Raw genomic sequence first — 12,955 nt, forward strand, 5'->3', positions numbered from 1 at the left:
CTCCACGAGCTGGGGCACTCGAGGCAGGGCCGCTTGGGTGGCCACAGGAGGGGGGCAGGCCGGCTGAGAAGTGGACTCGCCGTTCACAGACGTGGTGCTCAAGAACCGACAACACTTTTAGAGGCTGGAGGCAAAGGCGGCTTGTCTGTTATTTTTTCAGTTGCAGAGCAGCGTTTGATGTTCAAATAACACCTCTGGTCTGTGGTGATGGGCCCTTAGGAACAGACAGAAAGAGAAACTGCCTCGGAATTTAGTGCACTCAAGGCAATGCTCTTTAAAAATTCATTTCTGGGCCTCAGTCACAGAAAGTTGGGTTCGCCATCAGCCCTGAAGTGGGGGCGTCTGAGACCCACGTGGCCCTGGAAACCAACCCCAGATACGGCTTCTGCCCAGGGAGGCTCAGGAAGCTGGTTGTGGGCTGGACGGACGGCCGTGGGGTGGACGAAGGCCACCCCTTGTCTCCTCGAGCAGTTTAATCAGGAGCTTTTACCTGTGGCGGTGTCTGCCCACAGCCCTCTGAGTCAACGACCCTTCTCTTAGGACGTCTTGATTCAGCCAATTCAGTTCTAAAAAGTGATAATAAAGTATCGAACCAGCTGATGGTATGTTTGTTTTCTATAAAGCATGAAAAATGAATTCCATTTTTACTTGTTAAAAGGCTGAATTAACAAATTCTTCTCTAAGTAGGGCAAGATTGAAGACAATGAAATGATTTTTCTCTTGAATGATTCTCAGGAAGCCAAACGGCAGCAACAACAAAAACCCCAACAAATCCATGTGAACTGAACGATAGCAAAGCCTTCCCAGGGCTGGTTCTGGTGCTCAGGCCAGGCTATACCCGCGCGTACTGGATTTATGACCCAGCTTTTTCCCTGTTGGATGGATTTGGACGCTTCCAAACATGCTATTTTCAAGGAAGGCCTGAATGGGTTTTCTTTTGCGTCCACAGAGCTGGCTCCCAAACCGCTTCACAAGCCAGAGGCCCTGGGAAGACAATATACCTTCCTTCCGGAGGCGGATATTTCAGGATTGGGGAAGCAGGGCTTCCTGTGTTCTCACACGGGGTTGAGATAACGAAACCCCAGGGCAGGTTCAGAAAGAATTCCGCCTGCAGGGAGCAGGGGCCCCTCCGGCCGTGGGTGGACGGGATGTGACGCGGCGAGACGCGGGGAGGGTGTGTGGCCGGACGCCTTCTCCGAGGCCCGTGCTGTCCCAAACAGGTCTGCAGGAGGCCCCTCCGGGGCCTAGGGCTCGTCTTCCCTCCCATGGCGCCCGCTGAGCATCGGGGGTCTCACCTCCGACCCCCACCCCAACAGAGCAGCAATCTTGGCTCCCCCAGGGGTGTTCACGGAGTCACCTTCTGTTTCAGAAGAGGAGCGGGTGGAATTGCCTTTGTGTATTTCCCCATCCTGCACCCAATTCCCGACGGCGTTTTCCCTCCTCCTCCCGCTCCACGTGCCTCGCCCGGGGCCCCTTGCACGGTGAAGGAAGTGTGTGCATGTGAGCGTGTGCACGTGAGCGCGTCAGACGTGGCAATGCGGAAGCTTTATCTGTGGCCTCTTCCAGGTACTTACTACTTTAAAAGAAGTCCATGAAAGACAAAAATCAGGAGTAAAAGCAATTACAACAACAATAATACAGCCAAAAGGAAGGGAAAGTATCCAATAACACAGTGAAAAAAGATGTGTGATTGTTGGGAGGGCAGGAGGAGGTGGGGGGAAATCAGAGCGATTTTGTGATCACTGGTTTTTCCATCTTAGCTGGGGGTCAACGGATGCTATTTGATTTCTGAATCTAATAAATGGAGAAATAGAAATGTAAGCATCTTATTTAAAACTGAAAATGTATACCACTTTTAGAACTCAAATCCAAACTATATAGTAAAATATAGAAAACAAAGGAAACATATATGAAGATTAACAGTGAAAAAAAGTCCAAGATGATAGGATGATGACAAACAGATGTAACTGTAAATGAGATACACTCATTTACTAACAGAAATACTCCATAGAATGGGGGAAAAAATCTAAACCCTGCTCCATATTGTCTTAAAACAAACCAAATCCAACTGAGGCATCATCAGACACCCTGCGTGACCCCCTGGCCAGCCTCCCTGACGGTGGGATCCGGGCGCGGTGGCGTTTTGGAGGGCTGGGTATTTGGGAACTAAGAGCTCTCCCAGCCCTCAAGTCAAGACCCTGTGTTGCCAGCTCACGAGACCACCCATGTGCTCGGTGTTCCAGCGGCTGAGCCCCCACAGGGCAGGGCTGTGCCCACTTTGGCTGGGGAGCACCTCGTGTGTATGCTTTTTGATGTTAAGGGGCAGAGATGGGTGGTAGAAACACTCGCTCTCCTCGTCTGCTGAGGTAGAGTGTCTGTGGGGAAGGCTCTCAGGAGTGCCAGGCTGTGCGTGTGCTGGTTAATGTCTCCAAGCATTCGTATCAGCCGCAGGCTCCTCCCGGGCCCCTGAGTTCTGAGAGGCGGAGAGTTCGGCGTTACGACTGGGTGTTGGCGTCAGTTGGAATGCCAGATCTGTCACTCACCTGCCTTGGGAAAATGCTTAAACTCTGTGACCTCAGTTACCTTCTCTGCACAATGTGCATTCATTCATTGCATAATTATTTATCGAAAACTTACTGTATGCTAGTTTTATTCTAGGTGCTGGGGATACAAAGTCTCTGAGTTCAGGTTGCTTATTTTCCAATGGGCTGAGATAACAACAGCAATCAACAAATAAATTCATGATCTGTCAAATGGGCTAAGTGATGTGAAAAAAGTCAAGCAATGTGATGGGACAGAGAGTGATGGTAGTGTGAGTGTGTGTAGGTGCATTCACGAGCATATATATGCGTGTGAGTGTGCACGTCTGAGCATGTGGGTATGAATACGTGTGTGCATGAGTGTGTATGCATGAGTGTGTATGTGTGAGTGTGTACGTGTGTGTACATGTGAGTGTGTACATGTGTGAGTGTGTGGTGTGTATGTGTGTGTATATGTGAGTATGTGTGTGCATGAGTCTGTATTCATGAGTCTGTATGCATGAGTGTGGTACACGTGAGCGTGTATGTGTGTGCACATGTGTGTATGCATGAGTGTGTACGTGGGAGTGTGTACATGTGATTGGTGCACATGTGAGTGTGTGTTGCATGAGTGTGTACACGTGAGTGTGTACATGTGAGTGTGCAAGTGTGTATGTGAGAGTGTGTGGGTGTGTATGTGTGTGCCTGTGAGTGTGTACATGTGAGTGTACGTGTGTGTACATGTGAGTGCGTACACGTGTGAGTGTGTGGTGTGTATGTGTGAGTGTGTGTTGTGCTCGTGGCTGTTGTTTGATCGGGTGGCCCAGGAAAGTCTGCCAGAGGAGAGGCCTTTGAGCTGAGACCCGGGCGAGTGGAGCGCGCTGTGCGGGAAGCCGGAACAAAGGCGGGGGACGGAAGAGGAGGAAAGTCTGACTGGAAGGGGCAGGGAGAGCAGGAAGGAGGATGGTGCGGCGAGCTCTCCGGGAGCCACATCCGTGCTTGGCCACGGTGAGGACTTTGCTTTCTGTCTGGTGGGAGACCACAGCGGGGTTTTTGCACACAGCATGACACCCATCCGGTTTGTTTTTCACACGGGACCCTCGCTGGCTTCTGCTGCTCGGGAAGTGGCAGCCGCAGACCAGTTTGAGGGAGATGAGGGAGACTTGGGTGAGGTGATGGAGCTGGGCTAGGAAGCACAGGTCGATTCTGGATCCACTGTGCAGACGGAGCGGACACCCTGTCTGATGCGCTCGATGTGGGGAAGAGAAAAGGAAAGAAGTCAAGGGTTTGGTCCGAGCTGCTGCAAGAATGGATCTGCCGTAAACTGAGATGGGAAAAGAAGCAAATGAGGGACCTAGAGTTCTCTTTTAGGCACGAGAGCCTGGTTGGATGCGTGGAGATGTTAAGTTGGAGGTTGGACAGAAAGACGGGGAAGCCAGGTTGGGAAGGAGGAGCGACTTTGAAGTCTCGGGCTGGGGTCGTATCCCAAGGAGAGGAGCGTAGGGGAGAAGACGGCGCAGCTAACGCAGGAGCAGCAGGGCGGGTGGGAGGCAAAGCCGGGGCGGGTGGTGCCGGGGGAGCCGAGAGAAGAGATGTAAGAAAATCGTTAGCTGTGCCAAAGGCTGTGGTGAGCTCTAACCCGTACCTGCATCTGCTCCTACAGTCAGGATGCTTCCCAGGGTGAAGACGCCTGGAGGGACCCTGTCTGCAGTTGAGGGTGGGATGAGAGAAGGAAGATGTTGGCTGGAGAGTTGTCCACGGAAGACAGAAGCAGCCCAGTAAGGTGGGGATGGTCCCTGAATGTTCAGTTTCTGCTTTGAAGGTTTCCCTAAACCCGCACTGGGATTTTAATCCACACTGAGGATACAATAGTCAAACCCGAGTTGTTGCACATCTGTATACTATCTGGGCTGTTTCTGGAAGGTTCTGAGCCCACTGAGATTTGGCAGAGCCTTAGGGTTGTCCACAGCTCGCCCCCTGCATGTCACTGCCCTACGTCCTGGGTAGGCTGTGGCGTCTTCACAGATGGTGGGATCTGGGCTTTGGGCAAATTCTTCTGCATTCATCAAGCCCTTCTTTTCGGAGCTAGGCTGCAGCCTCAGCTCTTTCTCGGTAGTGGTCTTCAGGATGCCCCTGACCACTGACCCGCAGTGGCGAGCGAGAGGCAGTGTGTGATGGTGCCGTGATGTAAGTGACCACACTGCTTGGGCTCACAGCCCTGCTCTGCCATCTGCTGCCCGAGTGGCCATGGGTGATCTGCTCTCAACCTCCTGGGTCTCAGTTTCCTTGCCGGAAAAACGGGGAGATAATAGAACTCCCCTCCCAGGTTGCTGTCGTCATGTACGTAAAGGCTTAGAACAGTGCCTGATGCACATTAAACTGGGAAATTATGAAGGCCGAGTCCCCACAGGTGATGCTGAAATCGTCATTGAATTACTCTCCAGTGAGAGGAGCTAGCAGGGGGGTGGCCTACGTGGGGGCATCTAGGGACTCTGCAAATTAATTTTCGTGCCACTTCCTCTCTCGGTCGCTCCCCGGCAGGAGAGGCTGCCCTAGCTTAGCGCAAACACAAATCCTTCCACTTCTGGAGGCTCGTCACTGGTCCTGCGGTTCCTCTGCTTCTACGGATCAGAGCCTGTCCTCAAATCCGGAGTTTCGTGGCTGGGGAAGGCCTTGCCGTGCGTGGCTCACCTCCTTCAGCCTGCGGATGTCCAGGTCTTGGGGGCAGTCGGCCGAGTCTCGGTGGCCTGGATGACGGTCCTGGGCCTTTGGGGGAGTAGCAGCTCCTCCTCCGCTTGGGGCCGGGGACGGCCGCTCATCCCCACCTTCCAGGTGCCGTTCGGAAGCGCTGGCCCTTCGGCAGCAGGTCACCCCGAGGGAGGGTGGAGGGCAGCACCGGATGTGCAGGCAGCTGACCCCCGTGTCCTCCACTGAAACCGAAACCTTACGGAACCTGAGACTTGGGTAAATGGTGGTGTCACTGGGGGGCAGTGTGGAGGTTGTCAGAGGTAGGACCCATCACTTTCTGGTTGGGTCTTTCTGGGCAAATTAATTTCTGTTAGACTCTGGTGCGTCTGGGATCCAGCGCAGTGTTTTCATACAGTGTGTTTTAGGGCTAGCCAGGGCAATGTCTGTCCGCGCTCGGGGCAGGGAGTGTTCATAAGCTCTTGGCAACAGGATGGGTCCTTGGCCTCCCCCCTCTGGGGCTGCCCCTTCTCCGGCATCTCCTCTCCTCGCACGAGTCTGCTAGGGCCCAAACCGATCCACACCAGGCACTGGTTCCTTCCGTGTTAAAAAGGGCCACCCGGATGGCCCCAAGACTCGCATTCACTTGGTCTGGGGTAAGGCCCCAGGGGTGTGCCTTGTCAAAAAGTTTTCCCTGTGATTCTGTTCTGGGTGATCTGAAGGCAGCGCTTCCTGAAACCTGCGTCTAGGGGGTGCCAGTAAGAATTTAAAGCCACCTTCTCACATTTCCATTTTACCAAGGACCCAAAAATCAAAATACCCATTCAATCCTACTAAGACTTGGAAACTTAGTCCCATAAAACCTCCTCTGTGATTATGCTCCAGCTCTTTAGGAATCTCTCAGTTCTCTGCCTCCCACCCCCCGTTCCACGACACTTCCTGAGGGCCCCTGTCCTCCCCTTGGGTCCAGTTCCTGGCCGGTGGAGCCCTTCTGGGGACGCCCCTGCAGCCCTCCCCTGGGCCCCAGATCTGCACCCCCTCCTCCACCTGGAGGGGTGACAGGTGCAAACGACGCCCGAGGCTCAGCCCTGCCCCAGCCCCTGCCGCCTCCCGCATCATCGTTGCTACCCCGGCCCCAGGGGCCTAACGAGCTTCTTTGTCCCTCTTTCCTCTCCCCCGTGCCCGACAGTTTAGCAAGGTTTCCGGCTCTACCCTCACCTGCGCCCGGCAGGTCCCTTCTTGCCCCCAGATCCTGTGGCCGGGACCTCACCGCGGCGTTGCCCACCTGCTCCCTCCTCCTTATGGTCCTTGGCTGCAGCCTCTTCCACCCAGTGAAATCAGCACGTCTCGTGCGCCCCAAGCCCGCAGAGCCGGCCTCGCTGCCTCCCCTGCTGCAGCTGTCGGGGGTGCTGTGGCCACCCCGCTTGGGCTCTGCTGGGGCCCTGCCCCCTCCCGGGCCAGGGCTTTCGCTCCTCCGTTCCCCCATCGGGAAAGCGTCCCTCAGAACCCGTGTCTGTCCGCACAGGGCTGGGAGATGGGCCCCGCGCAGGCGGCAGGAATTGGGGGACGCTTTGGCCGCTCGCGCCCGTTCTTGCGATCTCAGGGGCTTCCTAATCCGCACACCGAGGATTTTCCCAGTTCTGCTCTGAGTTGGGAGGGCTGGTCTCCCTCACAGACATTTCCAAATAGGACTTTTAGAATAAAGAAGTTTGCTCCTCAGGGAAGCTCAGTTCACACTTTGGCGAGTCCCGCGTGGGGAGGAAGTTCCTGTGGGCTGCGTCTTCTGCGACCAGCTCCTCTTCCCTCCTGGAGGAGAAGGTTATGCCGGCGAGGGAGGCTGCTGATCTTGTTCCGTTTGGAAAACCGAGTCAAAATCCTGACTTCAGGAGTCAAAGCTGCCTCCGATTCAGAATGGAGCCCTCTGACAGCCTTCTTTTCTGGGTTTCAGAAAGATACGGTTTCTGAAAGCTGGGAGGGGCCCATGACATAGCCTAGTCTTATGGCCACTTTTATAAGTAGGAAAGCCTCTTTTTCAAATGAAAATGGACGTGGAACCCTAGAAATGGGGCTGCTCGGTTTAAGCAAGCTTGAGTGGGAGAGGGAAGTGGCCCCAGGCCCCTCTGGCATCCCAGAATCCTGCAACAGCCCCAGGATCCGAGTTCCCCGCGGTCTGAAGTGGACTGAGACAGGGTCGGACTGTGGGTGGGTGGGCTGCCCCGGGTCGGTGGTCCGCCTTCGGCTCCCGGCTGTCCCGCCCGCTGCTGCCTGCTCGGTGGCTCGGCGGCGCCATGGCTGCCATCTGCCTTCTTTGGGCTTCTGGTCAAGGAGCTCGTTCTCCTGTGGGTGTAACTGAGCTGTCCTGAAGGAGCAGGGCCCAGCCCACCCAGGACCCCCACCAGCCCCAGAGCAGGACTGGATTCGTGGGTGGGGCCTACATGCAGTGGGAGGAGGGAAAGGGAGTGGGAGAGAAGGGGAGGTGCCCGAGCGAGGGGAGAGGGCAGAGGTGGGAGCCTGTGGTCCGGGGAGCGGCCCTGGGGTGAACTGAGATTCCGCCTGTCTGCTCCGGAACAGCCAATGCTCTGGTCCCCGTCTCCCTGGCTCACAGGTTCCCCCCCCAGGAGCCTGCCTGCCCAAGATCTGAGATAGACCCTCCTTAACTGCTGCCTCTTAGCATTTTAGACTAAGCTCCTCTATGCTCTTATCTTCTTAATTTCACAGCAAACAGTGGGCTATTGACCAAGCTTTGCAGAGCCGTGGGTGTTCTCAGAGGGAGGCCGGCCAGAACCCACACCTCTCTGGCTTTGGCCCCAGCTCCCAAGTGGAGCGCCTTCTGTCAGGAATACGAAACCCGGCCTCCTCCTCCTCCTCCCTTCCCTGCCATAAGGCCCAGGCCGCTGGGGCAGAGGACTGTGGGTCCAGAGTGTGCATGCGTGTGAGTGTGCAAATATGCACGAGTGTTGTGCATGTGCAGATGGTGTGCAGTCGTGAGTGTGCACACGCGCACGCACGAGTGTGTGCATGTGTGTAAGTGTGCACATACGCATACACACATGAGTGTTGCGCATGTGTGGGTGGTGTGCACAAGTTCATGTGAGTGCACACATGTGGGTGTGCATGTGTGCAAACACACACGAGTTGCGCATGTGAGGATGGGTGTGTGCACGTATGTGTGCACACGTGTGTGAGTGTATGTGCATGAGTGTGCATGTGTGAATCAGTGTGTGTGCATGGACATGTGTATGATGTCGCACATGTGTGGATGGGTGTGTTGCACACTCATGCCCAAATGCATGAGTGTGAATGTTGTGTGTGCACACATATGCAAGATTCTGTGCACATGCATGTATGTGCACGCATGCATGTATGCATGAGTGGGGCATTGTGCACACGTGCACATATGTGCATGAGTGTTGTGTGTGTGCATGTATGCTTGAGCATGAGTGTGCAAGTGTATGCACCCTGTGCTAGTGTGTTGTGTGTGTCTGTCACATATGCTTGAGTGTGTGTGTGGGAGGGGGAGTGTGGAGGAACCCATAAGTGCTGGGGGCACTTCCTGCACACGCCCTTCCTGGGGAAGGGATGCAAATACCAAGACAAGTCTTTGCCTTGGAGGGCCAAGGAGAAGGGCCAGCGCCCTTTCCTTCCCACTTCAGGTGAGCTAACACACTGGCTGCCGACACGCTCACCCAGCCCTGTGCACTCACAAGCTCTCAGCTGAGACGTGGACTCCACCGTTCCAGGACGTCTGGGTCTGCCCACGGTTAGCATCGTGCTACCAAATGCAAGCCCGGTACCCCCTTCAGAGCTGAGACGTGGTTTGGGGAGTTTCAGAGGACTCTGAACCTAAGCCCAGCAGCTCAGCTTTGTGCTGCAAATAGAGAAAACCTTTGCTGGCTTTTAAGCATTTTGGGAGGTGGTTGTGGAGGAGACAAACAGGTTGGAGAATTCCAGTCAGTTCTCCAAGCGTGGAGCCCAGGGCCGGCAGTAAAGGTGCTGTAGACGGTTGACATGCGCCTGTCCCTCTCCTGGGCTTCAGGAACAGAGCAGAACACCTGGACAGGTGCAGGTGACCCAGTGGGGAGACAGGATTTGAACTTCTGTTTTGAATTTATTTTTTATCTCATTCCTTTCTAATTTGTGGTGTACATTTTATGTCTGTAATATATTAGGACATGCATATATAATCTATACATAATTATATCTTATGTAATATATATTTTAGTTGACTGGAGCTGCTATGACGAATACAACAGGAATTTATTGTCTCTTGGCTTTGGAGGCTGGAGTCCAACAGCCACGTATCTGCAGGGCAGGCTTTCCCCTGGAGTCCAGCTTTCGGCAATCCTCCTTCATGTGGTGTTTGAGTTTCCCAGCTGCCAGGACAAATGCCACGCAACAGGTTGGCCCAAACCAGGAATTCACTGGCTCACAGTCTCAGAGGTTAGATGCTCGCTTCGACCAGGGTTGTTGTCTCCTGGCTGGCTGGTGAGCCTTGGTCTTTGGCTTTTCTGCCCCATGCAGTGCACGTGGCGGCGTCTTCTTTCTCTTCAGTTTGTTGACTTCTAGTTTCTGGCTGCCCCGTGGCTTCCACTTCCGTGTCCAGTTCCCTCTCCCTTTTGGGACTTCAGCCCTATTGGACTAAGGCCTGCCCCCGTGCAGTTTGGGAACCTTAACTAATAACAGCCTCAAAGGCCCTGTTTCCAGATGGGGTCACCCACAGGATCAGGGGCTGGGACCTAAATGTGTGTTTTTTGGGGGACAGGATTCAGTCCCCAACAGTGTCCCTCTATATTTTACCAATAAATAAATATTGGTGGTGATTTTTAACTGCTGTAGAATGAGGAGCTGGAGAGCCGTGCTTTCTCGCCCAGCTAGGCATCTGCCAGGCCACCTAGAGAAAGGCCTGAGGCCGGGAGGTGGCCTCGACGTCACTCTTCATTCGCCGACTTTCCTGACTATGCTAGGAAACCAGCTCAGGGTAGGGTTTCTACAGAACAGGGAAGAAAAACCAGATCCCTAGAAAATAAAATGCCCTTCCTCCTGTCTCCAGCAAATCCAAGACGGGACGCTGGGGGAAACGGCCAGGACACGGGCCTTCTCGGACGTTTCCTCTGAGAGTGTTCGGGGCTGGAGGTGAGTTTGCAGGTGCTAGGGGAGAGCGGGGAGGGAAGATGGCCCCTGGCTAGGCGGTCTCAGTGGAGAGCAGGTGCCAGGGGGATCGCACATGCCGTGGGGAGCGAGTAAGCTCAGAGGTCCGCTCTCCTTTTCCTGAGACTTGTTTTAAAACTTTATTGGATTAAGATTTTTCTCTCTAACAGTGACAGCATTGACTGGGAATTTACTTTATGCTGTGTTTAGTGTTAAAGGGTTGAATACACAGTCTCCTTATTTCTTACAATAATGCCATGATGCAGATTTGTTTTGCACTTGACCCCGCAGGGACTTGAGGAAGCTAATTTACCTGCCTGAGGCCACAGAGCCAACTGCGACTGATTCCACCTGGTTCTGCCCTCCTCTAAAGGGTCCGTCGGAACCTTCTGCTGCTTGTGGGAACCGAGGACACTTTCCCTGTAGAAGGGCTGATTCAAAGGCCAAGTTCAAGTAAGGAAAACGTGCTAAGTGGAAAAGTGATTAGACTGACTTCCGAATGGCTCCAAAGGTGCGTCTGGAGCTGGTAGGTGGGTGGCGATCACCAGGGGCAGGAGACCTTGCGGGATACTGATCACGTGCTTCGACTTGGCGGGCCTGGGCTGGGGGACCTGATCAACCCCTGGGGAGGGTGGTGGGCACGGGCGACAGCGCCCTCCACTGCCCCCCAGGCCTGGGAAAGTGAGGCCGGAGGCAGGCCCCATTTCCTCACCCAAAATACCACCGTAGGGGAGGCTTGCCGGAGGGAACCGCCTTTTCCCCACCCCCTTATCTTGCCCCTGACACTCCCCATTGCCAGAGCAACTCCCCCACCGTCAGTGCGCATGCGCAGTTACCAGAACAACTCCCGCCCCTTGTCTATCAACCTCCGCGCCCTCTCCGAACCAATCCAAGCCTTCGACCTCTACAGCTACCCCGCCCTCTAATCGCCCAATATAAGCTTGTGCTCTCACCTAATAAAGCTCTCTCTTAGTTCTCTTCTATTACCCTAAAAGAACCGTGTCCTGCCTGTTCTTTTTCGCCGCCCTCCACACCTTGCACGCCCCCCCGCCAGGGACCTGGCCAAGTCCCCCGCCTCGCCCTCGCCTCCGGGAAAGAGCCCCCGCCGCCGGTACCCTCAGAGCAAGCCTGGGAGCCTAGGATTCAGCAACCGGCCGCCACCCCCCCCCCCCAGACGAGTCAACTGCGACCGCAAGACCTGTAACCGTGGGGTGGTCACATGGTGGGTGGCCTGACAGACGCTGACGGCTGCTCTATTTGTTCTGATCCAGGGATGAGCTGCCTTCCCTGAGCAGGACTCTGGAGGGAGTTTGCCTCTTTGTCTTGCACAGCTCACACACTCCTTTCCCCAACCAGGCGATGGTCTTGTTCATTTCTGCAGCTCCAGAATCATGTCCCAGTCCCTGGAAAATCAAGAGCACTCCGTAAACGTGTGGTGAAGGGATGGACGGTGCAGGTCTCCCCGGGGCCAATTCCTGCTTCTGAACTGGGGCATGTCCTTGGATGTAGGAACAGCCCCTGGGGCTGAGCTGGCCCCTGCTGGAGGGGCCCCAGAGCCAGGCACCCCGAGTTCCACGAGTCCCTGCAGCTCCTGTCCCCTGCCAGCCCCACTGAGGAATGAGCTCTCCGCTGGGAATCTGGGCACGCAGATGTAGTCTGTAAGAAGGGCTTCTGAATGCGCGTGAAGATGCGTCTTTGAAGGACGCTGGTCTCCTGGGGCACCCTTGGCCAAGGGCTCCACTGTAGCTCCAGCCGACCTGCCTCCCAGCTCCAGGGTCTGTCCCGATGAGTCCGAGAGATGAGATTGTTGGTAGCTCCTCAAATTGCAATATGGGCAACATGTGCTGCTTCCCAAGATCAGGCAGTCTAACAACCAGGCTTCTCTGCCCTGTTTTCCTGAATCTTGGCTCCTTTGAGGTCAGGTATCTGAGTGTCCACTGATGGCTGTCACTGCTGTGTGTTTAGAGGATGAGAGAGGCGTTTGTGCCATTGGGTTTTCTATTAGGAGAGAAAAAAGACAAATCAGCTCACTGTTGCTTATGCCCAGATCCTGGTGAAGAAAAATTCTTGGGAATGTTTAGAAGGATCTTGTGGGCCTGCTGGTCTTTCCTCCAGCACAGGATGCAAAGTCGGCCCCACTTTTCTCCAAGCAGCTGGCACTTGGACCGGGGCGGATTTCTGCTTCTGGCCAAGATGGAGTAACAGAGACCAGCTTTACCCTCTCTCCAGAAACAGCTAAAAATCTGGGCAAAATATGTGAAACAAGACACTGTATCTCAGATAATGGAAACCAGTCATGCCCAGTTTGCTGCCTCGAGAGCGTCCAGGCCCAGGCCCAGGAGGGGTCCAGGCAGAACCAGAGGCCAGAGGTGGTGAGAGAGAACGAGAAGGGGGTAGGGAGTGGGGAGAGAGGGAGAGAGAGAGATAGGGAGGGAGGGAGAGATAAGGGAGAGGGGGAGAGAGAGAGAGGAAAGAGGGAGAAGGAGGGAGGGAGGGACGGAGGGAGAGATGGGGGAGAGGGGAGAGAGGGAGCGGGGAGAAGGGAAGAGCGAGAAAGGCAGGGAGAGATGCAGGAAAGGCAGGGAGAGTTGCAAGCAGAGGGA

General features: G+C 54.9%; 1 long non-coding RNA gene across 1 annotated transcript; it reads left to right on the top strand.

Moving 5' to 3' along the window:
- The first annotated feature begins 10,252 nt into the window (after nucleotides 1-10,252).
- On the top strand, nucleotides 10,253-12,656 carry LOC119507379. The gene is made up of 3 exons (XR_005211226.1): nucleotides 10,253-10,337; nucleotides 10,644-10,863; nucleotides 11,624-12,656. It is a non-coding gene; the product is annotated as an uncharacterized LOC119507379 (long non-coding RNA).
- The last annotated feature ends 299 nt before the right edge of the window (nucleotides 12,657-12,955 follow it).

Source organism: Choloepus didactylus, chromosome 12 (assembly GCF_015220235.1).
Source record: "Choloepus didactylus isolate mChoDid1 chromosome 12, mChoDid1.pri, whole genome shotgun sequence".
NCBI classification, from domain to species: domain Eukaryota; kingdom Metazoa; phylum Chordata; class Mammalia; order Pilosa; family Megalonychidae; genus Choloepus; species Choloepus didactylus.